A 26686-nucleotide genomic window follows, 5' to 3' on the forward strand; every position below is an offset into this window, starting at 1 on the left:
CATGTCTCATACTGCATGATAATTCTTCTACCTCATGCAGCTTCTCATGAAACAAACCTCACCCTCCAGATAGCTCTGTTTAGCTGGACTTGGAAACTGCTTGGTGAGGATTCAGGTTGTTTGCATTGTTTAATCCTTATTTCCAGGAGAAACATTTCTCTTTGTTCAGTAAGCTTGCTCCTAGTTATCCCCTAGGGGATCCTGCCTTGGCAGGGAGCTGGGACTCAATCATCTCTGGAGATCCTGTCCAACCTGTGCTAGTTTGAAGCTAGCTGGGATATTCTGTTGAGAAGAATTAGATGCTAGGCTGTGAAAAGGAAACAATGGTGATGGCTACTGCACTCATAGGCTTGCTGAGATGTTTAAACCCAAGAACATAAATATAGATAACACAGCTGCTCTCTGGCTGCCTGCACTTTTCTCTCTAACCTGCTGTCTGTGTACCTAATCTCTCTGCTTCCTAACACCCCTGGCCGATCCTCCAAACTCACCTTGAACCTAAGGCAAAGTCTGGGATGAGGTAGAGGAGTGGAAGGGAGGTGGAAGGGTGGTTGGGAGCCCCTCGTGGGGACTCTGGTTTCTGGAAGGGGAGTTGTGTTTCTCATTGCCTTTTTAACTTGTATGTTTCTGTCTCTAGCTGTATAGATTGTCAATACCTGCTTGTATCTTGCGCTAAGCTGTGAACACAAAGCTTCATTCCTTAATTTCCAGCTTGGCTGAGTCTAGTCTGGGTGATTTCATAAGAGTGAGGGGGAGCAGGTAACACCCAAACCATCACACAACCCCTAAAGTTCTGTGATTCATTTAGTAGCCTCCCAATTAATGGAGCTATCTACTGCTTTATCATGCCTCAATCAAACACAGCTTCAGGAGTTTTAATCACCAATATATTGTATTTGTCCTGCTGTTTCCAGAGGGAAAGGAGAATGCTTCATGCATTGCCAGTTAGAATGAGTCCACTTACACCTTTAAACCACAGCACAGGTTCATAGAATCAATCAAGTTGGAAGAGATCTCCAAGCTCATCCAGTCCAACCTAGTGCCATGGTCTAGTCGATTGGACAGGGCTGGGTGCTCAGTGCCTCTTCCAGCCTTGTCTTGAACACCTCCAGGTTAATTCAGTCTTGCTCTTCTTCTCCTGTTTGCTTCCCTTCCTCTATGACATGGGGAATCTTTGTGCTTCCAGGAGACCAGGTACTCCATATTTCTGCCTTGACTATCTACCTTCCCTCCTCATGCTACTGTAACATATTTTGCTCAGCACTTTTTTGGCTTATTGCAATGTATTTTGCACAGTGGATTTCCCCTCCCCCCCCCCCCTAGTGAAAAGAGTAATTTGCTTCAGAATAAATTATAAGTGAGATTATTTGTGGTTTATTTGTGACCAACAGCTCCCTCTAGTTTTTGTCCTGCTCTTTCTGTTGCCAGCAGGGAACTGGAACTAAAATAAGTCTCCCCCTAACACAAAGATTGATCTTGGTGTCTGACTTCTGTGTTTATCATTTTTTTGTCCCAAACTGAAAGCCAAATGGAACTAAAAGAGTGGAACTAAGTATATTAAAATGGACTGTGAGATTAGAAGATTGTGCTCACTTTATGGCCCCAGCACAAACACTGACAAGCATCTGGGTTAAAAAGAAAGGAAATTACAATGCCCCTGATAAAAGGATCTAAATCATTTTAAAGCTGAATAATGTGCTACTCATTTTTCTAATCTGAGGCTACAGAACACAATTATTTATCTTTCTTAGCTAAAGCTTAAAGCCCAATCTAGCAGCTGAGCACTTGTAGCCTTCCAGAAGGTTTCATCCCTCCAGTAAATCACACAGTTCTAGAGACTGGAAGGCACCTCCAGAGATCACTGAGTCCAATCCCCCTGCCCAAAGCAGGATCACCTAGGACAGGCCTCACAGGAATGAATCCAGGTGGGTTTTGGATGTCTCCACAACCTCCCTGGGCAGCCTGCTCCAGGGCTCTGTCACTCTCACTGTAAAGAAGTTTCTCCTCATGTTGAGGTGAAGCCTTCTATGCCCAAGTTTGCATCCACTGCTCCTTGTCTTATTGCTGCTGACCAGCAAAAAGAGCTTGGCCCCAGCCACTTGACCCCCACCCCTCAGACATGGATCAGATCTCCTCAGCCTTCTCCCCTCCAGACTGAGCAGCCCCAGGGCTCTCAGTCAATAAGTGACCTTGTGCTTCACAGACAGCTGACAGATAGAGCTACGTTGGCCAGAGCTCTGAAACAGCACCAAACCCTTTGAAGGAGACCTCTGGCCCCACAGAAGCAAGCAGCAGACAACATCCAGACTTTCTGAGATGTTCAAATCAAAGAGTGAAGCTATGGTTTGGGTTACTATGGGATGGATTGCCTTGTCCATAGATTTATAGAACGGTTTGAGTTGGAAGGGACCTTCCTCAAAGATCATCCAGTTCCAACTCCCCTGCCATGGGCAGGGACATCTCCCACCAGCCCAGGTTGCTCAAGACCTCATCTAACCTGTCCTCAAACACCTCTAAGGAAGGAGCATCAACATCCTCCCTGGGCAGCCTCTTGCAGTGTCTCATCACTTTCACTGGCAAGAATTTCTTCCTCATCTTCAGTCTTTATCTCCTCTCCTCAACTTTCAACTCATTCCATCTTGTCCTGTTACAAGGAACCCTTGTAAAAAATCCCTTGTTGGCCACTTCATGACCTCCTGTCATGTCTGCTTCTTCCACAGGTGCAGCCTTTTACTCTGCAAGCCAACAAGACTTAGCAGTGACCTTGGCCTGCAACCAGCCCTTGGTACTAACTAGGAACACCAAAGTGTTCCTACTATTAAAGCAGCCACTGTGGGCAAACAGGCCCTGAGCTGCAGGAAGTGCAGCTACTGAGCAGGAGCAGAGCTGAGCAGTCAAACCACTGAGCAGAATTAGTCCTGTTCTAGCTCCAACCAGGACCCTCAGGTTCTAATTTCACAGCAATAAGGGTGTGCTGACCCTTTCCACCACAGTATTTTTCCCTTCAGACTCCTAACTTGAGCTTTTTAAGGCATACCAGGAGCAGTTCACTAATCTGGATGAGAAAATATTTTCTACTTCTGAGTGAAATGTTGCTACACCACTACAAAAAGAAGAAAACAAACCCCAGACTGTTGAATGCACAGTTGTGATACAGCTTAATGAAATCATTTTCATCAAAACATGCAAGTTCCTACAGAAAATAATCAGAGTCAGGAAAATACTTGGCAGAATCAGATCAGAGAGATCTTAGGAGACAGCACTTCAGGAGATTAGCAATAACAGTGATAAGCACTCCAAGATGATTCCATATTTATCACCATTGTGACAGCAGCCTGACAGAAGCTCAGCATGGTGGGGCTTGGAGAGGACCTCTGGAGATCATCTAGTTCAACTCCCCTGCTAAAGCAGGGGCACCCAGACCAGGCTGCTCAGGATCACAGTGTCCAGGTGGGTTTGGAATCTCTCCAGAGAAGGAGACTCCAGAACATCTCTGGATAGCCTGCTTCAGGGCTCCAGCACCTTCACACAACAGAAATCTTTCCTCATGGTAAAAAATGAAGATGATTCTCTCCAGTTATGGATCCCAGTGAACACACCAGCCTTGGAGCTGAATCTACCACAGCAGCTTTCCTTCTTCCTTTCTGAAGAAGGTCCAACAATCCTTTCTTTATCCCATGTAAAAGGCCAATCACATCTGCAGGGAAGCTGCCAGGCTGTGAGCAATGGACATGTTGGTACCTGCTGCAGCTCTTTGGCTTCATCTTTCTACATACCCATCAACGAACCCCAGACCCTCCTCTTGCACATCCCACTCCAGCACACTGTGCTCAAGAGCTCTGAAAGAAGATGGAGAAGGAACCCTTCAGAGCCAATAAAATTAGGAATCACAGAATAGTTTTGGTTGGAAAAGACATCCAAGAGCCACAAGTCCAACCATCAGCCCAACACCACCATGGCCACTAAGTCATGTCCCCAGATGCCATGGCCACATATTTCTTCAACACCTCCAGGCATGGGGACTCCACCACCTCCCTGGGCAGCCTGTCCAGGTGCCTCTGGATGGATCCCTGCCCTCTAGATTAACATGCTTGAGCTGGAGAGCTTCTGAGAAATAAAAGTAAAGGTTTTCCTTCCACTTACTGCCTTTTGACAACAACCCCAATAGGTGCTGTGCTCATCAAGCAGGTTAATGTGATCAGACATAGTCTGGTGAGCATTTACACAACTCCACCACCAAGCCTTTGTCTCAATGTATGGTATTACCATAGAATCAGACAGGGTTGGAAGGGACCACAAGGATCAGCCAGTTCCAATCCCCCTGCCATGGGTATGGACATTTTACACTAGATCAGGCTGCACAGAGCCTCATTCAGTCTGGCCTTAAACACCTCCAGGGATGAGGCTTCCACTACCTCCCTGGACAACCCATTCCAGGCTCTCACCACCCTCACACTGAAGAACTTCTTCCTAACATCCAGTCTGAATCTTCCCATTTCCAGCTTTGTTCCATTCCCCCCAGTCCTATCATTACCTCATCTTTCAGCTTTCCCTGTGTATCCAAGGATGTTAAGACAAGTTATGTAAAACCATCTGCCTATGACCAGTACAAAAGGCTGGATGGGCATGGAAGTTTGTTGCACTATTTTCATTTCTCCACCCCCACTCCCCTGCTTTGGACTGACACAGCTTTTTAAGTACAAAAGCTGAAAGGCTGGGACATGAGCTGTTCCTTTGTCCTCTGCACATCAGTCCAGACTTAATGCTTCAAGCACAACTGCCCCAAGAGTGAAGTTGCATCATCTCCAGGAGCTTGTTGCATCCCTACCCTCAACTGGGATGTGTTAATTTGAAAATCATTTGCAGTCTTCAGCAGTCAGTATTTGGGAGTGCAACACAATTCTCTCCATCCAGTGACAGCAGAAGTCACTGTGGTTTATCTCTGCCCAAGGAATTTGTCACAGACCAGAACTAGAATCACAGAATTGTCAAGGCTGGAAGGGACCTCAAGGATCATCCAGTTCCAACTCCCTGCATGGGCAGGGACACCTCACACTGGATCAGGTTGCTCAGAGCCACATCCAGTCTGGCCTTAAAGACCTCCAGGGGTGAGGCTTCTACCACCTCCTTGGGCAATCTGTTCCAGGGTCTCACCACTCTCATGCTGAAGAACTTCTCCCTAACATCCAATCTGAACCTACCCACTTCTAGAGTTGCTCCATTACCCCTGTCCCATCTGACTACCTGACATCCTAAAAAGTCCTTCCACAGCTTTCTTGTAGCCCACTTCAGATACTGGAAGGCCACAATAAGGTCTCCTCAGAGCTGCCTTCTCTTCTCCAGACTGCACAGTTCCATCTCTCTGTCTGTTCCCATAGTAGAACACTCCAACCCTCAGATCATCCTGGTGGCCCTTCTCTGGACACATTCCAGCACTCCAAGATCTTTCCTGTACCAGGGGCTCCAGAACTGGATTCAGTACTCCAGGTGAGGTCTCACCAGAGTGGAGCAGAGGGGTAGAATCCCCTCCCTCTCCCTGCTGCCCACACTGCTCCTGCAGCAGCCCAAGGCTCTGGTTGGCTTGCTGAGTTGCAAGTGCTCGCTGATGGCTCATATTGAGCTTCTCATCCACCAGCACCCCCAAGTCCTTTTCTTCAGGGCTGAGCATTATTGCCAAATGGGAACAGCTAAATGAAAAATTGCTGCCACCAGAATGACAGAGGTCAGGCCTCTGCTCTGGAACATAGAAGGCAGAATTGTTTTGTGGAGCAGGAACACATGAAGTGCTTCATCATTGAAGCACTCTGGCTTGGGTTGAATGGCTCACATTGTAGCTCCCCTAATGATATTAACATGCAAAAGGTCACAAGTCCAAATTAGACTTGCAAGTTAGCAGATGAAACAAACCTATCTGGAAACGTTCCCTTGTGTATGTGTTTGTGTCATGCTGCTGCTTCCTTACATTACAGAATCACAGCCTCCAGTTTTACTCTTGTAATGATGATATCACTCTGGTAAGTCAGCTGCAAAATAAAGCTTCTTAACAGAAGGCTTTGATTTGTGTAGTGAAGGGGTCCCAAGCTCAAAAAAAAAAGGCCCTGAATATGATGCAAACCAAAAAAAGATGTTGAAGAACACAGTGTGGCACGTGGGGAAATCTGAATTCAGTTGATGTCAAACTACCTGGGGGAAAGATCAGAGAAGAGCAGGAGAAAGGTTTCTATTTCTAGATTCATGGAATGGGTTTGGTCAGGAGGGACCTTAAAGATCATCCAGTTCAAACCTGCCCTGAGGTGCATGAAGAAAAGTGTGGCCAGCAGGGATAGGGAGGTCCTTCTCCCACTCTTCTCTGCCCTGGTGACACCACACCTGCAATACTGTGTCCAGTTTTGGGCTGCCCAGTTCAAGAGAGACAGGGACCTGCTGGAGAGAGTCCAGCAGAGAGCCATGAGGATGAATGGAGGACCTGAACATCTGCCCTATGGAGAGAGACTGAGAGCCCTGGGACTGTTCAGTCTGGAGAAGGGAAGGCTGAGAGGAGATCTGATCAATGTCTATCAATGTCTGAGGGGTGGGGGTCAAGTGGCTGGGGCCAAGCTCTTTTTGCTGGTCAGCAGCAATAAGACAAGGAGCAGTGGATGCAAACTTGGGCATAGAAGGCTTCACCTCAGCATGAGGAGAAACTTCTTTACAGTGAGGGTGACAGAGTCTTGGAGCAGGCTGCCCAGAGAGGTTGTGGAGTCTCCTTCTCTGGAGACTTTCAAGAGCCATCTGGATGCATTCCTGGGTGGCCTATCCTGGGTGACCCTGCTCTGGCAAGGGAGTTGGACTGGATGATCTCTGGAGGTGTCTTCCAACCTCTATTGTTCAATGATTCTATGATTCCCTCCATGGGATTCCTTCACACCTCACACCAGGCCAGGTTTCTCAAGGCTTCATCCATCCTGGCCTTCAACACCTCCAGGGAGGAGGCATTCACAGCTTTCCTGGATAACCTATTCCAGAATCTGCCCACTCTCATATTGTAGAGCTTCTTCCTAAGCTCCAATCTAACCCTGCTCTCTCTGTTCCTGCAGGGTGCAGGCAAAGGTTTGCAGTCACATTCACAACAACTTGAATGAGCACAGGATCAAGTCCATATTTGTGCACCTTTAAAGTTAGCTGAGATTAAAAAGGGGAATTCACAACGAAATATTTGTGCCTAAACAATCAAAAAATGCAGTTACTTCTCCTAGTCCATTTTATCTTAAGGACAAATCAAGCCTCCAGAATTTACACAGCAGCCATTAAGCAAGTTCCAACCCAAGAATGTGCATGAGCAAATTCTCAGGAAACAGTATGAGATTTGCCAGGCTCAGCTAATCAGTTCATTGTTTTGGTGAAGTCAGGCAGCATCTGTGCCAGCAAGTTGCTTTTTTTACACTGCTATTCCATTCCTAAGCACAAAGGCTTCCAATCTTATTCACTAAGCATCCTAGCAGATGGATGGTTCAGCTCTTCTGGAGCAAGGACAAAGAGTGATGGATGTAAGCTAGAACCCAGGAGGGTTCCACCTCCACACAAGGGGAAATTTTGTCACTGTGAGAGTGCTGGAGGCCTGGAGCAGACTGCACAGAGAGGTTGTGGAGCCTCCTTCTCTGCAGGCTTTCAAAGCAACCTGGATGTGCTCCTGTGCAGCCTGCCCTAGGTGATCCTGCTTTGGCAGGGAGGCTGGACTCAATCTCTGGAAGTCCCTTCCAACCTCTAACATTCTGTGAGGGAAGACTGAGAGAACAGGGCTACATCACCAGAGACAAAATCCAAGCCCCTCAGACAAAGAATTTCACAGGACAGACCATCTCTGCAGGGTCACAACACTCTAGAAATACCCTACATGAACAGAAAACTATTTAGATGCTGGTTTTGACATGTAAGGCTCTGGGCAACCTGATCTACTTGAGGATGCTCCTGTTGGCTGCAAAGGAGGTTGCAATGCATGATCTTGAGACGCCTCTTCCAACCTAGACTATTCTATGATCCTGTGAATTACTCTGGGGCTCCCCACACAGCCACTGAATATTCAAGACTCAAGTGCTGGGGTTTTTTAGTTCTAGAGAGGAAATGAAATGAGTCCTTCCCCACTTCTGATTTATATAACCATAGAATTGACTTGTTTGGAAGACATCTTTAAGATCATCAAGTCCATTTACTTCATATCTATGCTTCTCTAACTCAAACCCAGCACTGTGCAGCAGAAAACAAGGTTAAATTAAGGTTAAAGCCCTTCAGTGTGCATTCATGTAGGTCTGAGGTAATCTCACTTCCATCAGCATTATTTCATGTCTTTGGCTTAATTTAGAACAGAAAATAGGCCTCAGGTATTTGGAGGGGGAAAAAAAGCATAGTCAAGATTAACCAATGCCCTGATCTTGCAACCACATAAGGAAAAGATCTGATTCCCATTCACAGCTTCACTTGCATCGACACAGACTCCAGAGCAAAGGGCTGCCTTTGCTTGGTCAGGCTTCCTCTGCAGAGCAGCACCAAGCATCTCTCTTCCAGCCAGGGGAAAGAAAACAAATCCAGCACACAGAGAGCATCACAGCTCAGCAAAACTCAGTAGTTGAGTTAGAAGTACTCAAGGTGTGTACTCAGCTCCTCTGAGCAGTGTGTACTCTGCTGTGTTTGGGTTTGGGCACTGCACAAAAATCACTGAGGTGATGGAGAGGGTACAGAGGAGGAGAAGGAAGCTGGCAAGGGGCTCAGAGAGCAGGGAGCAGGCTCAGAGAGGCTGAGGGAGCTGGAGTTGCTTAGCCTGGGGAAGAGGAAGCTGAGAGGATACATCACTGCTCTCTACAGCTGCCTGCAAGGAGGCTGGAGTGAGGGTGGTGTTGGCATCCTCTCCTAAGTAACTAATGACAGGACAAGAGGATATAGCCTCGAGCTGCACCAGGGGAAGTTTTGGTTGGCTTTTGGGAAGAATACAGTAGAACAGGCTGCCCAGGGGTGTAGCAGAGTCACCACCCTTAGAGGTGTTCAACAAACAAGTAGATGTGGAACTTCAGGACAGAGCTGAGTGGTCATGGAGGTGCTAGGTAGAAGGTTGGACTTGAGGACCTTAGAGGTCTTTTCCAAGCTTAATGATTCTATGTGACTGTGGAGTCACATCCCTATGCATGCAGCCTTCTATTTGTCTGGAGGGAAAAAAACCTCAGACTTTCTTCTACTCAGCAACAAGTTCCTCAAAGGAAAGCTCATCCTAAAGGTCTGTCCCTGTGGCTTTCCTGTTTGTTCTCTTCATGCTGCACTAGACTGTTTATTCTGCTGCTTGCTGATCATATACCTAATGCATTTTATCTCCATCTTCTGTTTCTCTGTGACGTCCTTAACACAGAGTCTTGCCTGGTTATTTCATATTTATCAGCCCCTCACAATGTATCCCTGACTATCCTCCACCATTCCAATGGCTTTATCTTCACAGCTCCCTGGGGTTTGTTTCTTTACATTCCAGTGACAAGCTAAGGCACAGTAAGTACTGTCCTGGTGGGCATCAAGTTCTGCAAGGGTTGGACTTGATGATCTGTGAGGTCTCTTCCAACCCTGATGATACTGTGATGGCCCAGCAAAGTGGCCTTGTGGCCAAGAGAGACAGTGGCATCCTGGGGTGCATCAAGAAAAGTGTGGCCAGCAGGGATAGGGAGGTTCTTCTCCCCCTCTTCTCTGCCCTGGTGACACCACACCTGCAATACTGTGTCCAGTTTTGGGCTGCCCAGTTCAAGAGAGACAGGGACCTGCTGGAGAGAGTCCAGCAGAGAGCCATGAGGATGACTAGAGGACCTGAACATCTGCCCTATGGAGAGAGACTGAGAGCCCTGGGACTATTCAGTCTGGAGAAGGGAAGGCTGAGAGGAGATCTGATCAATGTGTACAAATATCTGAGGGGTGGGTGTCAAGTGGAGGGGGCCAAACTCTTTCTGGTAGTGTGCAGCAGTTAGACAAGGAGCAACAGATGGAAACTCGAACATAGAAGGTTTCACCTCAACATCAGGAGAAACTTCTTCACAGCGAGAGTGACAAAGCACTGGAGCAAGCTGCCCAGAGAGGTTGTGGAGTCTTCTTCTCTAGAGACTTTCCAAACCTGCCTAGATGCATTCCTGTGTGGACTGCCCTGGGTGATCCTGCTTTTGGCAGGGGGGATGGACTGGATGATCTCTGGAAGTCACTTCCAACCTCTGTGATTCATACAGGAGAGAGAATAAAATTGAGTCCAGCCATTTCATCTTCCATGTGGGGATCCTGACCGTGGGTTAAATTAATCCATCTCAAACTTGTTTGAGGCTGGAAGAGGTCTGTTTGTGCTGGGGCCATGGGCACTGAGGCCACTGTGAGAAGTAACACAGCTATTTGTCTTTCTTTGATGTCACCACCTTAGCAGCACCACTTTCATCAACTTCAGGACCTCTCAAATTGCTCTGTAAAGAGTAAACCTCTTGTTCTGAAGAAAAGAAAGGAAAACTTCTCAAGAGCAATGAGATTGCTATAGCCCCACCTTACTCTAATCCTTTTTTAATGATGCCTTTGAGTTAGAGGTGAAATATTTATCACCTAGCCCATATTTTAGTGCATGATGGATGAAAAGCAGCACATGAAAACCTAACTCTAACAAGAAAGGTTTCCTTATTCACTGCATCTCAGCGACTCCTTACATTGCTCCTGCATTTCTGTGTGGCTCCATCAAGTAAAAGCAGTTTGCTTGACACAGCTGAGAGAAGGACACAGCCACAGTAAAATATGGGACAGCAATTGTGGATGGAGCAGGTATGAGTTTAAAACTGCATTACAGCTGGAGATTGGAAATAAATACATTCAAGTGCACCCATGTAGCAAGAAGAACCAGGATAAAGCAGCCCCAAGCAATTTAGAGATGTGCTGTGTGAAGCAGCTGGCAGCTCAAGCAGAACAGGAGTCCAAATATCTCCTCAGGATAAAAGGCAGACACACACTTAACAGGGCTGGCAGAAACCCCCAGGCTCCAGCTGCACACCAACATCTCCAGCAGTGCCACCTACCAGGGCAGTGCTCTGGGTCTGATCCCAGAGATCTAACCCACAAATAAATCAGATTTTAACAGATTCAGAGAATTTGAGTTGGAAGGGACCTTAAAGGTCATCCAGTTCCAGTCCCCCTGCCATGCACAGGGACACCTCCTACTGGTCCATGTTGCTCAAGGTCACATCCAACATGGCCTTGAACACCCTCAGGGAGGGGACATTCATGACCTCCCTGGGCAACTTGTCCCAGTGTCTCACCACTCTCACTTAACATTTCTTCCTAGTCTCCAATCTCAGTCTCCCCTCTTCCATCTCAAAGCCATCACCCTTGTTCTATAACCACAAACCCTTGTCAATAGTCCCTGCTCAGCTCTCCTGTAGCCCACTTCAGGTACTGGAAGGCTGCTCTTAAGGTCTCCCTGGAGCCTTCTTTCCTCCAGGCTGAGCAGCCCCAGCTCCCATAACCTGTCCACTGTTTTCATAGACTCTCAGAATGGTTTAGGTTGGAAGGCACCTCAAAGGTCATCTGCCCATACATTATATTCTTCCTATAAGTTATGTTCTACCTATAGGTTATAAATTGTATTCTATAATCTACATTAGACATCACTGCTGTCTACTGCCTGAAGGGAGGTTGTAGCCAGCTGTCTCTTCTGCCAGGCAACCAGCAACAGCACAAGGGGACACAGCCTCAAGTTGTGCCAGGGTGGATGTTAGGAGGAAGTTCTTGACAGAGAATGATTGGCATTGGAATGGGCTGCCCAGGGAGGTGGTGGAGTCACCATCCCTGGAGGTGTTCAAGAAAAGCCTGGATAAGGCACTTGGTACCATGGCCTAGTTGATTGGCTAGGACTGGGTGCTAGGTTGGACTGGATGATCTTGGAGGTCTCTTCCAACCTGGTTGATTCTATGATTCTAGTTATACCCCTAGATTATAAACTATACTCTACCTCTAGATTATATTCTTTCCACAGTTTAAAGCTTGTGGAATTGTCCCATGCAGGAGAAGAAGACCCAAGAAGATGAAGCTGCCTCTCACCAGCGAGGAGTCAGCCATGCACCACGAAGCATGTGGTTTTAACCCAGCCAGCTTACATTTCTGCACTGAAGATGACAGGGCTTGCAGTCATCTCCTGAGGTTTATCACATTTCCCAATGTTTTGTGTGACATTTAGTGTAAGATAATAATTAGAAGCTCTGAAACTTTTTTCTTACCCTAGCATATGGGTTTGTGTATAAATGTTAACAGGCAGCAGGCTGTGTCGCAAGGTCCCCTGGAGGGTTAGAGCAAGCTGCAGACCTCCCCCAGAGTACACAGTGCAAAAAAAAACCCAACCCAGCTCAGCTGCACATCCAAACTGGGGCAGATCAAAGTGCTCACTGAAAGTTCACATTGCTGTGCAATAAGCAAGTGAGAGAAAGTTCTTAAAACTGAAAGTCCCATCCCTTGCATCTGAAACCCCCTCAGAGCAGCTGGCAACACAGTTCCCTTTCACAGATCCATACAGTTCATAGAATGGTTTGGGTTGGAAGGGACCTTGAGATCATCCAGTTTCAACCCCCCTGCTCCCACCATGGGCAGGGACACCTTCCTCTAGCCCAGGTTACTCAAAGCCTCATCCAACCTGGCCTTGAACACCTCCAGGGAGAGGGCATCCCATCCACAACCTGTTCCAGTGTCTCCTCACTCTCACTAAAGAACTTCTTGCCAATCTCCAGTCTAAATCTGCCCTCCTCAAGCTTCAATCCATTCCCTCTCATTCTTATCACAACCAGCCCTTGTAGGGCCCTTTAAGCTTCCCCACACTGAGGTGATGTCTTCTGAAACTACACATTCAGCAAGGCAAGGACCAGCTGGGTCAGAAGGCATTCTAGGAAGGAGACAAACATTAATTTGCTTTCTAGGTGCCACTGCATCATTTAGTAGCACCTATTAGTGTTCTTCACATGTCCCTACACATGTCCTACCAGACGAGAGGCATCGATTTTCTGTCTGCCTTGTACAGAAGCTCATGAATAAATTCATATTGTTAACAAGAAAGGTACTAGAATTAGAATTACCAATAACTGACTGTGCTGCAACATCAATACCAGGACAAGACCCTTAAACTGCTCCAAACACATGCAAAGCACTCAATCCAAAGGCAAAAATGTGCTTTGGCACTTTGAGTTTTTGTGGGTTTGAATCCAGCTCTTGGAGTTCAACAAAACTGGAAATCTCATGAGGATCAATAAAGCAAAGTGCAAAGTCCTGCTTTTGGGTCAGTGAAGTCCCCAGTATCAATCCAGGCTGGGGGCTGATGAGGTTGAGAGCAGTCCTGCAGAAAAGGGCTGGTGGGGGAGAAGCTGGGCAGGAGTCAGCAGTGGGCACTGGCAGCCCAGGACAATGGCAGTCTTGGCTGCACCCAAAGCAGTGTGGTCAGAGATGGAGAGAGAAGATCCTGCCCCTCTGCTCTGCTGAGACCTCACCTGCTGTGCTGTGTCCAGCACTGGAGCCCCTAGCACAGGAAGGACATGGACCTGATGGAGAGGATCCAGAGGAGGCCATGAAGATAACCAGAGAGACTGGAGAACCTCCCCTAGAAAGACAGGTTGTGAGACTTGAGACTGTTGAGACTGGAGAATAGAAGGCTCCAGGGAGATCTTAGAGCAGCATTTCAGCATCTGAAGGGGACCTATGGGAAGGCTGGGAGGGATTGTTTAGAAGGGCTTGATGTGGTAGGACAAGGGGCAGTGGTTTGAAATTGTGGGGCATTAGGAGGGAGTTTTCACAATGATAGTGGTAAAATGCTGGGACATGTTGTCCAGAGATGTGCTTGAGTCCCTTTCTCTGGAGACATTCAAGGTCAAATTTGGTGTGGTCCTGGGCAGCTTGCTCTAGTTGGAGGTGTCTCTACTGACTGCAAAGGGTTGGGCAAGAAGAGCTTTGAGAGTCCCTTCCAGCCCTGTGTGATTCTGTAAAGAAAACCAAGTGAAGCTGCATTTCAGAACAGAAAGCAATCACTAAGCACTGTAAGACAGTCCTGGAAACTCCAGTCCATATCACAGAGGCCTTGAGATGGAAAACAACCCAGAAACTATTCCAGCTCAAACACCAGCTCAGTCATCCCTAACTGATCTCTCAGGGAACTGTTGGCTCCTCTGTAGCAGACAAATTGAGTGGCTCATCCTTTCTGCACCACAGATGATCCCCTTTTAGGGCCAGAGGGAAAAGCTTTGGTTCTATTCAGTATTTAACTGACAAAGTGAAGCCTACACAGTTTGCAAGTTCTATTTTTAACATAGGGTGGTTTGATCTTTGACTTGCTTTGTAAGGAGAGGGCTACACTTTTCCTCTTTCACTCTCTATACAGCTGGAAATAAGCAAAAGTAACTTCTTAGTTCTTCCATCTCTGTCTCCATCCTTACCCTTCACATGTGACTTCCAGCTGGTTCTGCTAGGACTAGAAAACCACTTCAAAAGGAGATGGTGTTTGCACCATGATGCTTCTACAAGTCACACACTCAATTGCTCTATTGCTGAACACCAATAAACACCTCCAACAGCTTTCAGCTGAGCTTTCTTGGGCACAGATGTGAGGGAGATATGTGGGGTTTCTTGTTAGAGTTGTGGGCAAAGCCTACATTCCTTAGTGTGACTGAGTCCACCACAACCCACAAGTGCACTCGTGGGGCACTGGCATGCAGGGCTAATGACACAGTCATAGAACTTGCCCTTTCATTCCTTCCTTCATAAGGCTTCCTTTTGGGATAGATCCCTTTTGATCAAGTCCCTTTAGCTCAGCTTCATTGTGTATTCCAGCCATGGCCAGAAGTCCAAGTTCAGAGACAGAGTTTTGTTTGTCCAAGTTATTTTTAATTGTTTGCTTGTCCTCTTTGCTGTCTGTGGTCTACAGAGAGTAATGCCTCTGACTGCAGAGGCTCTCAAACAGGGACAGAACCAAGGAGCAATAGATTTTCCTGCTGCTCACTGCAATCAACAAGCTGCTTGCTCTGTCTCGAGAAACTGCTTAAGCAATTAGGTTCAGAGATGCTACCAGGAAAAACAATTCTGTTCCCAGCTTCCCTGCAAATAAACCAACTGTCTGTGTTTCTAGGCTTTGTCAGCTGTCCCAGGGGATGCAGCAGGCAGAGAGACAGAAGCTTGAAAATCAAACTTTTCCCGTCAGAAGTTCAGGAAATTCTGTGCCACGCTGTGTGGAGAGAAGGACATAGATGGGAGGAACCACTCTCCATCATCTTGGCCAAGTGGTGGCAGACAGGAGAGGTGCCCTAGGACTGGAGGAGAGCCAGTGTCAGCCCAGTCTTCAAAAAGGGCAAGAAAGTGGTTCCAGGAAACTGTAGACCAGTCAGCCTCACCTCCATGCCTGGAAAAATGATGGAGTGGCTCCTGCTGGAGGGCATCTCAAGGCACTTGGAAGAGAAGAAGGTTATCAGTAGTCAGCATGGATTTACCAAGGGGCAGTCAGGCTTGACTAACCTGATAGCATTCTATGATGCCATAACTGAATGGGTAGATTCAGGGAGAGCAGTGGATGTAGTCTACCTCCACCTTAGCAAGACCTTTGGCACTATCTCCCATGACATTCTAGTGAGCAAGCTGAGGAAGTGTGGGATGGAAGAGCAGGCAGCAAGGTGCATTAGGAACTGGTTACAAGACAGAGTTCAGAAGGTGGTGATCAATTGGTGCCAGGTCCAACTGGACAGCTGTGACCAGTGGTGTCCCCCAGGGATCAGTGCTGGGGCCAGTCCTGTTCAGCATCTTCATCAATGCCATTGATGAGGCCACAGACAGAGAGAGTCTGCTCAGCAAGTCTGCTGACGACACCAAGCTGGGAGGCTTGGCTGAGACAGCTGCAGGCCACCCAGAGAGACCTGGGCAGGCTGAGAGCTGGGCACAGAGGAACCAGATGAAGTTCAACAAAGACAAGTGCAGAGTCCTGCATATGGGGAGGAATAGCAAACTGCACCAGTACAGGCTGGGAAGTGATCTGCAGGAAAGCAGTCCTGTGGAGAGGGGCGTGGGGGTGCTGGTGGCTAACAAGTTGCCCATGGCACAGCAATGTGCCCTGGTGGCCAAGAAGGCCAATGGGATCCTGGGCTGTATTAGGAAGATTGTGTCCAGCAGATCAAGGGAGGTTCTCCTCCTCCTCTACTCTGCTCTGCTGAGACCTCATCTTGAATACTGTGTTCAGTTTTGGGCTCCCCAGTTGAAGTGGGACAGGGACTTGCTGGAGAAGTTCCAGCAGAGGGCTCTGAGGATGATTAGGGGACAGAAGGGCATGGCTGATGAGGAGAGGCTGAGGCCCTGGGGCTGTTAGTCTGGAGAAAAGAAGACTTAGAGGGGATTTGATAAATGTTTATAAGTATCTGATGGCTGCCAGGAGTTGGGGACAGGCTCTGCTCACTGCTCCCTGGGATAGGACAAAGAGCAATGGGTGTAAGTTGCAGTTAAGAAGGTCTGCCTCAACACAAGGGGAAACTTCTTTACTGTAAGGGTCACAGAGCACTGGAACAGGCTGCCCGGAGAGGTTGTGGAGTCTCCTTCTCTGGAGCCTTTCCAGACCTGTCTGGATGTGTTCCTCTGTGATCTATGTAACATAGGATTGTCCTGCTTTGGCAGGAGGCTTGGACTCGATAATCTCCTTGGGTCCCTTCCAACCCCTGTGATCCTTTGACCATCTAGAGGCTTTCCCTGTCTTGAGCTGAAAAGTTGCAGATATTCCTGGACTCAATTCATTTGAAAAGCCCTCTGAGGTTGTGGAGTCCAGCTGCCAACCCAGCAGCACTGTGGTCATTAAGCCATGTCCTGAAGTGCTATGTCCATACATCGTTTTATCCTCTCCAGGGATGGGGACTTCACCACCTCCCTGGGCACCTTCCCTAACACTGCACATTTAGGATTCAGCTGGGCTATCTTGTCTAAGCTGTGCCTCTGCCCAGAAAGATTTGACCAGATGATCCTTGAGGCCCCTTCCAACCTGGGATTCTATGATCTTTCCTACCATGCCAACAGGAAGACTTCCTCCTCTTGAGTTTCCTCAGTCTGATGACATCAGATGGAGCTAATGGCTCTGCCAAGAAATATAGGGGGAGATGTGCCAGCAAATGGGATAAAAGAAAACCAAAGAGCAGACTAGAGAGAAACTGAAAGCTCTACAGGTAAACAGGTATCACAGTATCAGTATCACAGTATCACCAAGGTTGGAAGAGACCTCACAGCTCATCAAGTCCAACCCTTTACCACAGAGCTCAAGGCCAGACCATGACACCAAGTGCCACATCCAATCCTGCCTTGAACAGCCCCAGGGATGGTGACTCCACCACCTCCCTGGTCTCCTGTTATTTCAGCTGTCAGACAAAAGCCTTCTCGAAGGACCACAGAGTTAACCAGGTTAGAAATACCTTTGAGATCAAGTCCAATCTATCACTTAGCACATTCTAATCAGCTAAATCCTGGCACTAAATGCCTCATTGAGTCTCCTTTTAAACACCTCCAGGGCTGATGACTCCATCACCTCCCTGGGCAGCCCATTCCAATGCCAATCTCAGCCTTCTCAGCACAAAACCAAACCATGGCTAGAAAAGGATGGGAAAAGGGAGAAAAAAAAACCCCAATGAACCAATAATCAGCCAACATTCTGCTGGTGCAGAGTCTGGTTTTCTGAGGTGTTTTATACACAGCTAGAGGAGTATTAGCAGGCAGAGTGAAGGCCAGTGATTCAATCCCTAATTTCAATGTGTGAGGTGCTGAAGTCACAAACTGCTTTTGCATTTTCTTGTTTTCACTTTCCCAGTGTGAGCTACCTGAGTCCAATTCAAGGCTCAACATTTGTGTTGTTTAGTGTCCTTATTTGTTAAACAGGAACCCAAACTGCTGGTCAGATTTCATGCAAAAAGGCACTAGATCCCAGCCAGTGAATGCTTCACATGGTTGCATCCATCAGACAGGGGCTGTTAAAAATGTTTTGCAAGATGTGATTAATTTCCCTCCCCCAGCCCTGTTTGGTTAAAATATCACTCACCAAGAAATGAACTTCCCCTGCATCACCACAAATGTAGAAAGGTTTCTAGAAAGAAAGCCACTCAGGATGAATATTAAAGCCCTAGGCAGTGCCAACACAGCTGAGTTGTGATTATTGATAGGGACCTCTCTGCAGCTACCTGAAAGGAGGTTGGAGTGAGGTGGGAGTTGGTCTCTTCGCCCTAGGGTCAGGTGATAGGAGGGGAAATGGCCTGAAATTGTGCCTGGGGAGGTTTAGGTCAGAGGTTAAGAAAACATTTAGTCCTGCACAAGTGGTCAGGGGTTGGCACAGGCTGCCCAGGGAGGTGGTGGAGTCCCCATCCCTGGAGGTGTTCAAAAAACCTGTGGCCATGGCACTTGGGGACATGGTTTAGTGGCTATGGTGATATTAGGTTCATGGTGGGACTCAGTGATCCAACATGACCTTATTGTGACTTTTCAGTATCTTAAGGGGACCTACAAGAAAGCTGGGGAGGGACTTTTTAGGATGTCAGGTCATGACAGGACTGGGGGGAATGGAACAAAACTGGAAATGGGGAGATTCAGACTGGATGTTAGGAAGAAGTTCTTCAGTATGAGAGTGGTGAGAGCCTGGAACAGCTTGCCCAGGGAGGTTTTGGAAGCCTCATCCCTGAAGGTATTTAAGGCCAGGCTGGATGAAGCTCTGGACAGCCTGATCTAGTGTGATGTGTCTCTGGGCATGGCAGGGGGATTGGAACTGGGTGATCTTTGTGGTTCCTTCCAACCCTGATTCTATGATTCTGTGACTGAGCAGATACCTCCTCTGGTGTTTGACTGGCAGCACTCAGCCACACTCATCTTTCTCAAAGAGCAGAGCCTGTCTGATTCTCAGCAGCACATCATCAGAGCTGAATAACACAAAAGCATAAAGGGGATTTGGAGCCTGTAAGGGTTTTCCTTTGAACCTTTCACAGCTTTAAGTTATACATTAACCCTAAGCTGTTGGATGTTCAACTTTCAGGTCACCAGCATGTGATAAAGGTAAAAGCTCTGCAAATCCTAGAACATTAGTGTGAAGATCATTGTTCAGCTGCAGACTTTGCCAAGAGCAGTGTTTGATTTCTTCTGTCTAAAGAGTCTCCTGGCAGAAGACTCACAAGAGGAAAGGGACCCATAAGGTGTCCATCAGGCTGCTGGAGGTTCCACAAGTCCACTGCTGGATCCCTGTGGCTGTGTGGGAAGGCTGCAGTTTGTTCTTCAGGAATGTAACAGAAATGGCAAGAAAGCTAAACTGAAGCCAGGTGAGACAGAGAGCCACAAGATAGAAAACCTGCTGGTGAAACGCTGCTGCCAGATTTACCTCTCAACTAATTATTCTGTATTAATGGAGTTGAACAAGATTAAGCCTTCAGATTTACTCCCAGGTCACATTTAACTCCTGGCTGGATCACTAGGGTAGTATTTTTCTGTAGCACAAGCATTCTCTGGGAACTAAGTGTAGATATTAATGCCTTGGATGAAGCTGCTGCTATGTGTAGCGAGCAGATCACCAAGACCATCATTTTCTAGTGCTTGCTTTAGATTACACCAAGGTCTTTGCTATGAAGTGCTGAGGGATTTAATGAGCCAATCTACAGCAATTAGTGGTACCAGGCATCACGTTTTGCAAGGACCATAAACTGCACGTGGAAGACTAATAGGTGAGAGCAATGTTTGAATGACAGGGGGGGAAAAAGCATAAAATGAAGTGAAATGTGTGAAGTGCTGGAAAAATGCAGATGAGGAGGGGGAGAAGGAATATGAGCAGGATGGATTTTAGTGGTCAGAAAGGTGACTCTGAGCTAGACAAGAGTCCTGCTGACTATTCATTGATTTCACTCTCACATACACCATCATATTTTTATTCCTCCTTTTGTTTTTTAACCCTAAGCACTCTTCTTGCTGTGCCTTTTCTTAGACCCTGTCAGAATGAAGACCAATCACTCTAAGTTTAGAAGTGGATTTTCACAATGTGGCCTCTCTCTTTATCAGAAAATTGAAGGTAATCACCACACAAGTTGGTTTAGGTGGGGCTTATCTCTTTAAAGCTGCATTCTACACTGTTTGTCAGGCTTCTGAAGTTCCTGAGGTCTGTGACAGCTTCTGAAGTTCTTAAGTGGGCTGTGTAATTTCCAACTTATTCCTTGTAAATAAGCACTGGAAGTAGCAGCAACCAACCCCCCTACTCCCCACCATCAGATCATAACCAGAGAATTAACCTCCCCAAAGGGTACAAGTAGGTCTGTGATGTACACGCACCCCCTAACCTAGTGTAGATTGTGTGAAATGCCAGTCCTCTCCGTGGGCAGAGGATGGCCTGTGCCAGCTTTGTTTCTTCAGTCTTAAAAGGCAGATGATGTATCAGTGAAATCCTGTGTACTTGGTTCCCTGCCAGGCCTTGTTCATTTAAATTCCTGGCTTGCCCCCAGCCTAGGGAAGTGAGTCACATTGCCCAAACCTTCCCCAGATCCTGTCCTCATAAAGTAATTTCAGTTTCCCCCCAGTGCTAGCTGACAGCATATGGAGAGGTGATCCTGTTTGGAGAGAGATCCTTAGGTAGTTTGGGATCCAGAAGAAGAAGAGTGGTGGTGGTCTGCTAAGCAACAAAAGAACTAAGTGGGAGCTTAACCCAAGAGGCATGTTTGAGGAGACAGCAGTGCTAGCAAGCAGAACTTTTGCTTCTGCTTAGTGAAGTGTGTGGGGAGGCTTTCTTTGGGTTTAGCTTTGTTTGTGGGTTTGGTTTTAGGGTTTGTTTTTTTCAAATGAACAAACCATCTGTGCACATGGAAAGCAGAGCTTGTGCCTCTGCAGAAGGTTTTGTTCCCTGTCCTCTTCTAGAGGAAAAGGGGAAAGGAGGAGCAGCTTATAAGGTGGGGGGGAAAGGGGGAAAAGGAGGAGCAGCTCATAAGGTGGTGGGGGAAAGGGGGAAAAGGAGGAGCAGCTCATAAGGTGGTGGGGGAAAGGGGGGAAAAGGAGAAGCAGCTTATAGGGTGGGAGTAAAGCCATTTATTTCATGGCACTCAAATGAAATTCATTGTTGTCTTAAAAATAATGAGGGGAAGATGCAAGGAAACAATTCCAGGCAATTTCTTGGTCCTGATGAGGAGTCAGACACAGGTTTATGTATGGAGCCCATTACTGCATTTTATCTCAGTGTGCCTCACAATGCCTGCAGTTTACTCCATTAAAAAGCTACAGCTTTTTGTCACTGAAAAGCAAACAGCAACAAAAATCCAGCCACAGTCATATACCAAGCAGAATTTAACTGAGGACTGTTCCAATTATCCCCCACTATTATATGTGCCGAGTGTAAGAACTGCCACAGCTTCAGATAATTCCAATAAAAGGATAAGAATCTGCTGTAAAATAAAAGATTTCCTCATTCCAATTTTCTAACAGGCATGATGCAGTTTAAGGGCAACGATTTCACTGCTTGCCTTATTGCAGGGGCTGATCTGGAAGGCTGTGAAGCTCCTGCGAGCAGAACCTGATAATCGATGCGGACAATTTCAACCTGAGCGCAGAAATCACCACCAGGCACGGGTAAGAAACTGCCTCTCTTCAGATAAGAGCCCATAATCCCATTTTGATATTGCTGCCTTGCAATAGTCCAGTGTGTTAGTGAAATGCCAACATCCACTGGAAACCTGCTAAACTGTGAGCAGGAGATAGGCTTACTTATGCAGATTGCAAGAACTGCAAAGAGACTCGATTCAGTTGTAGGCTTGGGCTGAGTAATCCCAGAGTGTTCCACAGCACTGCCCAATGTCTGGAGGCTTTGCATAGAGAAAAGCTGAAATCAAGCACGGCAGTGGCAAAAACTCCTGTTTGTGGTGGAGATAGAACGTTGCAGGAGAGAAGCAGATTAAGGGAGCGTAGCCAAGGATTTAATTGTTTGTCCTTTGCAATGTTATGTAAGAGGCAGAATTCAGCAAGCTAAGCAAGGGAAGAATTGAACATCTTCCTGGTAGGCTTTTTGATTGGGTCTGGGTTTTTTTTTCCCCCTCTTTGAGGAAAAAGAAAACCAACATAACAATCACCATGAGAGTGATGAGACTGTGCAATGGGTTGCCCAGGAAGGTGGGTGGGGGCTACAGGAAAGCTGGGGAGGGACTTTTTAGGGTGTTGAGTAGTGATAGGACTGGAGGGAATGGAACAAAGCTGGAAATGGGGAGATTCAGACTGGATGTTAGAAAGTTCTTCAGCATGAGGGTGGTGAGAGCCTGGAATGGGTTGTCCAGGGAGGTTGTGGAAGCCTCATCCTTGGAGGTGTTTAAGGCCAGGCTGGGTGAGGCTCTGGACAGCCTGATCTAGTGTGAAGTGTCCCTGGGCATGGCAGGGAGGTTGGAACTGGCTGATCCTTGTGGTCCCTTCCAACCCTGACTGATTCTATGATTCTAATTTTAAAGAAAGAGACATAGGAATGAGGGACTACACCACTGAAACTAGGAGTCTCCATCTTTAAGGCTAGCCAAGAGCACTCTGTTGCCTGAGGATCTAATCTTCCCCCAAGAACACTCTGTTGCCTGAGGATTTAATCTTCCCAAGGCCAGATGCATTGGTTTCATCATAAGGTGATGCTAGCACCGAGGAAAGAGCTCAACACACTCAGCAACCAAAAGAAACCTTCTTGAAGAGCTTTCAAAACACTACTCTTGGATTTCACCAGGCAGATCCTATCACTTCACTGTTACTGTCAAGTTTCCACAGCCCTGGGGAGTTCAAGTCATGGCCAGGACCCCACTATGCAAGCTGTAAATGAGCTCTTACAACAAAGGCTGTTAGCACATTACAACAGAAGTTGCCTTCTCCAGAAGTCTTGCAAATCAGAGAATTGCTTTGGTTTGAAGAGACCTCTGGTCCTTGAGTCCAGCTATTCTCTAACTCTAATCGAGGCTGGTGCAAAACCATGCCCCTAGCACCACATCTCTGCCTCTTTGAAACACCTCCCAGGATAAGGACTCAGCCACACCTCTGGGCAGTCAGTCCCAGTGTTTGAGAAGTATTTTGGCTTTCCTTAGAGTGCCTGGTAGGAGTTTCAGCCCCAGGCAGTAGTATTGCAAGACCTGCATGTGAGCCACAGTCACACAGCTCAGTTTTGAAGCTTTTAGGGCACTTCACTGAATTTGAACTGGGTTAAAGTCTCCTTTGATGATCTAGAAAGCTGAGCTTACCCACTCCACACAAGGAGGAGCTGCAGGGCTCATTTCCCCCACCCTAGGCCTTTTTGAAATGGGATAAATGGCAAGGGTGAATAAGTGCTGAGAGTATTTAGAGTAATTAAGATTATAGGCTGTGTTTCTTTCTCAAGGTGCTTATATATCATATTATACTGCTGTAGTTTGAGGGTATGACTTGTGATGGGTTCCTAGTGATGCCTGAAGCTTCTACAACATATGGTTAGGTGCCTTTTTCAGTGTTTCTACTCATCTAAATAAATAATTCAGTGTGCCAGAGTCTTTCCTATCAACCAGGAGGAGATGCACAATCTGGTAGAAGTGTCTCTCAAATTATTTGCAGTAAACAGTGCACATTTCCCCATCTGCATACCTTCAGGCCTTCCTTGCCCATAAAAGAAAGGAAATTATTTCCCAGGATACTTTGACAGAAGTGTTCACCAGCAAACTGTTTCCTAGATGATTGATTTGCCACTGTGCTGTAAAGCAGAGCAAGCCTTCAGTTGAGATTGACAGCCAGTCATGGAAAGCCTAAAGGAGAAGAGCATCTCATGGCTCGAGATGTCTGAAAGGAACACAGAAATGTAGAGGAAAAGGGTGGAGAAAGATCCAACAGTTAAAAGAATCACAGAATGGTTTAGGTTGGAAGGGATCTCAAAGCTCATTCAGTCCCAACCCCCTGCCATAGGCAGGGACATCTCCCACTAGAAGAGGTTGCTCAAGGCCTCATCCTTAGAAACAACATAGAGTAACTTGAGGACAATTTATATATAGGCCAGAACATAAAATACTATACAGGTTGTCCAGGGATGTGGCTGAAGCCCCATCCCTGGAACCATTCAAGGTCAGATGTAGAAGCATAGAATGGTTTAGGTTTGGAAGGAACCTCAAAGATCATCCAATTCCAACCCCCTGCCATAGGCAGGAACACTTTTGATATGACACTGGGCAGCCAGATCTAGCTGGATATGTCCCTGCTGACTGCAGGGTGGGGTTGGACAAGATGAGCTTTGAGGCTCCCTTCCCTCCCTTTGCAATCTGTGGATCTACAGGAACACTTAACTTACTCAGATTTTCCTTTTAACCAAATCCAAGCAACTGTTGGAACCTATCAGTTCAGAACCAGGCTGAAAGGCAGACCTAATCCACTGCAAACTGGTCAGAAAAGTAGATCCTTCAAGCAGTTAGGTGATGAGATATTCATTCAGTTTTCATCCATTAATTGGTGCCATGAAGTCTTCCCCTCAAAATAAAGGTCCACAAAAGGAGTTCTTTCAGCCTGGCTGTTTCTCCTTTTCAAGTTCATAGTTTTCTGGCTAGCTTAAATTAAGCAGCTGTGTCTGTAGTAGGAACTAAACTGACACTTCATAGCACCTTCAGCAGCAGCTGAAAAGTTCGTGGAGTCAGGTTTGGGGAAAGAAGAGGCTTTGAGCAACCTACTCTAGAGGAAGGTGTCCCTGACCATGGCAGAGGGAGTTGGAACTAGATCTTGAGGGTCCCTTCCAACCCAAGCCATTCTATGAATCTATAGGACAAAGAATAGACTGGAGCTGGGATGGTGTTTCTCAGGAGTAGCACAGTAAGAGGGACACACCATCCCCCCAGACCACCTCCACTGAGAAAAGAAAAGTTGCAGTGGAGCAGGATGAATTCAAGGTTAAGGGTGATGCTGCTTCCATTTTGGTCAAGTATTGGAATAGGTTGCCCAGGGAGGTGGTAGAGAAACTTGTGGACATGGGGATGTGGTTTGATGGCCATGGTGGTGTTGGGTGGAGGATTGGACTCTATCTTAGAGGTATTCTCCAACTGATAACAATTCTATGATTCACAGGCTGGCTGCTCCTACCTCTCCCTCCTTTTAAGGGAGGATATTAACTTCTCAAGACCACCTGTAGCAGCCTTAAGGTAGCTTCTGCCAAGCTTGAACTTACACTCAGCATCTAGCACATGCATGCCTTAAGTGTCCACATACAAAAATCTCTCCCCTCCTCTCTGCCATTCTCCCTCTCCCCCTCCCCAAATGCACTCCTGTATACCCATCATGGTTGTTTTTTTGTCTGTAATCAATGCAACAGCCAGCTCTGGCTTGGAATGAGGGCAGCTCTTGCACGCCAGCAATATTGTACAGTGTACTTACAGGGGAAATAATTATTAACTTCTAGAGTTCATTTCACTATTGGCAGCTGGCACTTTAATTAGGGAGGCAAAATGCAAACAAAACACTTGTTTGTGGAGAGCAAGGCAAAATAAGTGTTTTGTCCTGAGGGTTGATTAAATTCACTGCTTTAAACAACGTGTTCAAGCAGAGCCAGAGAGGGGAAATCTGGAGGGGGGGGGGGGGGGGGGGGGGGGAGAGAAAAGAACTCCATTACCCCCAGTGGAACCCAGCCAGGATGCTGCATTTTATTTCATGACAGTGGCAAGTGCCATGAAATCTTCAGTACCTACAGGTGGCCAAGGTCTCTTGCCTGTATTTCACTGAGAGCTGACATTTCCAGAGGCAAATCCATCCCCACTTCACACTTTGTTTAGGGAAAGCTTAGCACCATCTCCAGGTCTGCACCTGGCTCTTCAGTACCAGTTTTTTTTCCTCAGAGACCTTCCATCTAGGAAGGCAGAAAATTCCCTCCTTGCTTTTCATGTTAGTGATTATTATCTGCATTGTAGCTGATCTAAATTAAAAAAGAAAGCAGCCACCTCCTCCCAAAGCCACAGCACACAACCACCACCACCCCCCACACCCCTCAATTCTGGGTAGCACATCTGTAGTTTGAATTGCACCATCCTCTATCCTTTCTAATTGCTGCTTGGCATTTGCCATTGCTCACTTCAAATCAATACTGCATATTTGCTTTCCTCCTGGTGAGCCATACCAGTCCTTAGTAATATTCCCTGGAACACTCATTTCTCTGCTGGTGCTTGCCCAGTTCCATTCTGGCCAGCTATTGTAGTCATACAGTGTTACATCCCTTGCTACAGGTTGTACCTGAGGCCAGGCTAAATGTTAATCTTTCAATTACCTGGGTTCAAACCCTTCATTCTTTCCCTTTTTTTGACAGCACATCATCTCAGTAAAACTGGCACCCTTATGTTTCTGCAGGACAGGACTCAATGCCTAAGAGAACTCAGCATCCTCCTACCTTCTGAGTACACTGAATCCTCACAACAGGCCACCAGCTCCAAGCATTGCTAGCAAGAAACATGATTATCAGGAACACCATGAAACATGAAAAGCATCCAGAGTTAATATGTGAATGGCATTCAGCAACCCAGACACTCACAGCCCCTGTGGCTGAATACAGCTCACATGCACCTACTCACTGCTTTCTGAAGGCCTCTTGGACATGGACAGGAACAGCCACAGGTTCTGTAGTGCATTCTGCTCACTCCCTCCAGCCCAGGCTCTTTCTTGAGGCTGCAATCCCAGCACAGTGGATGTTAGAAGAGACCTCTGG

The 26686-nt window shown here is 47.0% G+C and overlaps 1 long non-coding RNA gene across 1 annotated transcript; it reads right to left on the reverse strand.

The window, feature by feature from the left end:
- Positions 1-3141: 3141 nt before the first annotated feature.
- Positions 3142-26686, reverse strand: LOC135191644 (uncharacterized). The gene is made up of 2 exons (XR_010308861.1): positions 26553-26686; positions 3142-3839 (listed from the first exon to the last, which is right to left on the reverse strand). It is a non-coding gene; the product is annotated as an uncharacterized LOC135191644 (long non-coding RNA).

Source organism: Pogoniulus pusillus, chromosome 40, assembly GCF_015220805.1.
Source record: "Pogoniulus pusillus isolate bPogPus1 chromosome 40, bPogPus1.pri, whole genome shotgun sequence".
NCBI classification, from domain to species: domain Eukaryota; kingdom Metazoa; phylum Chordata; class Aves; order Piciformes; family Lybiidae; genus Pogoniulus; species Pogoniulus pusillus.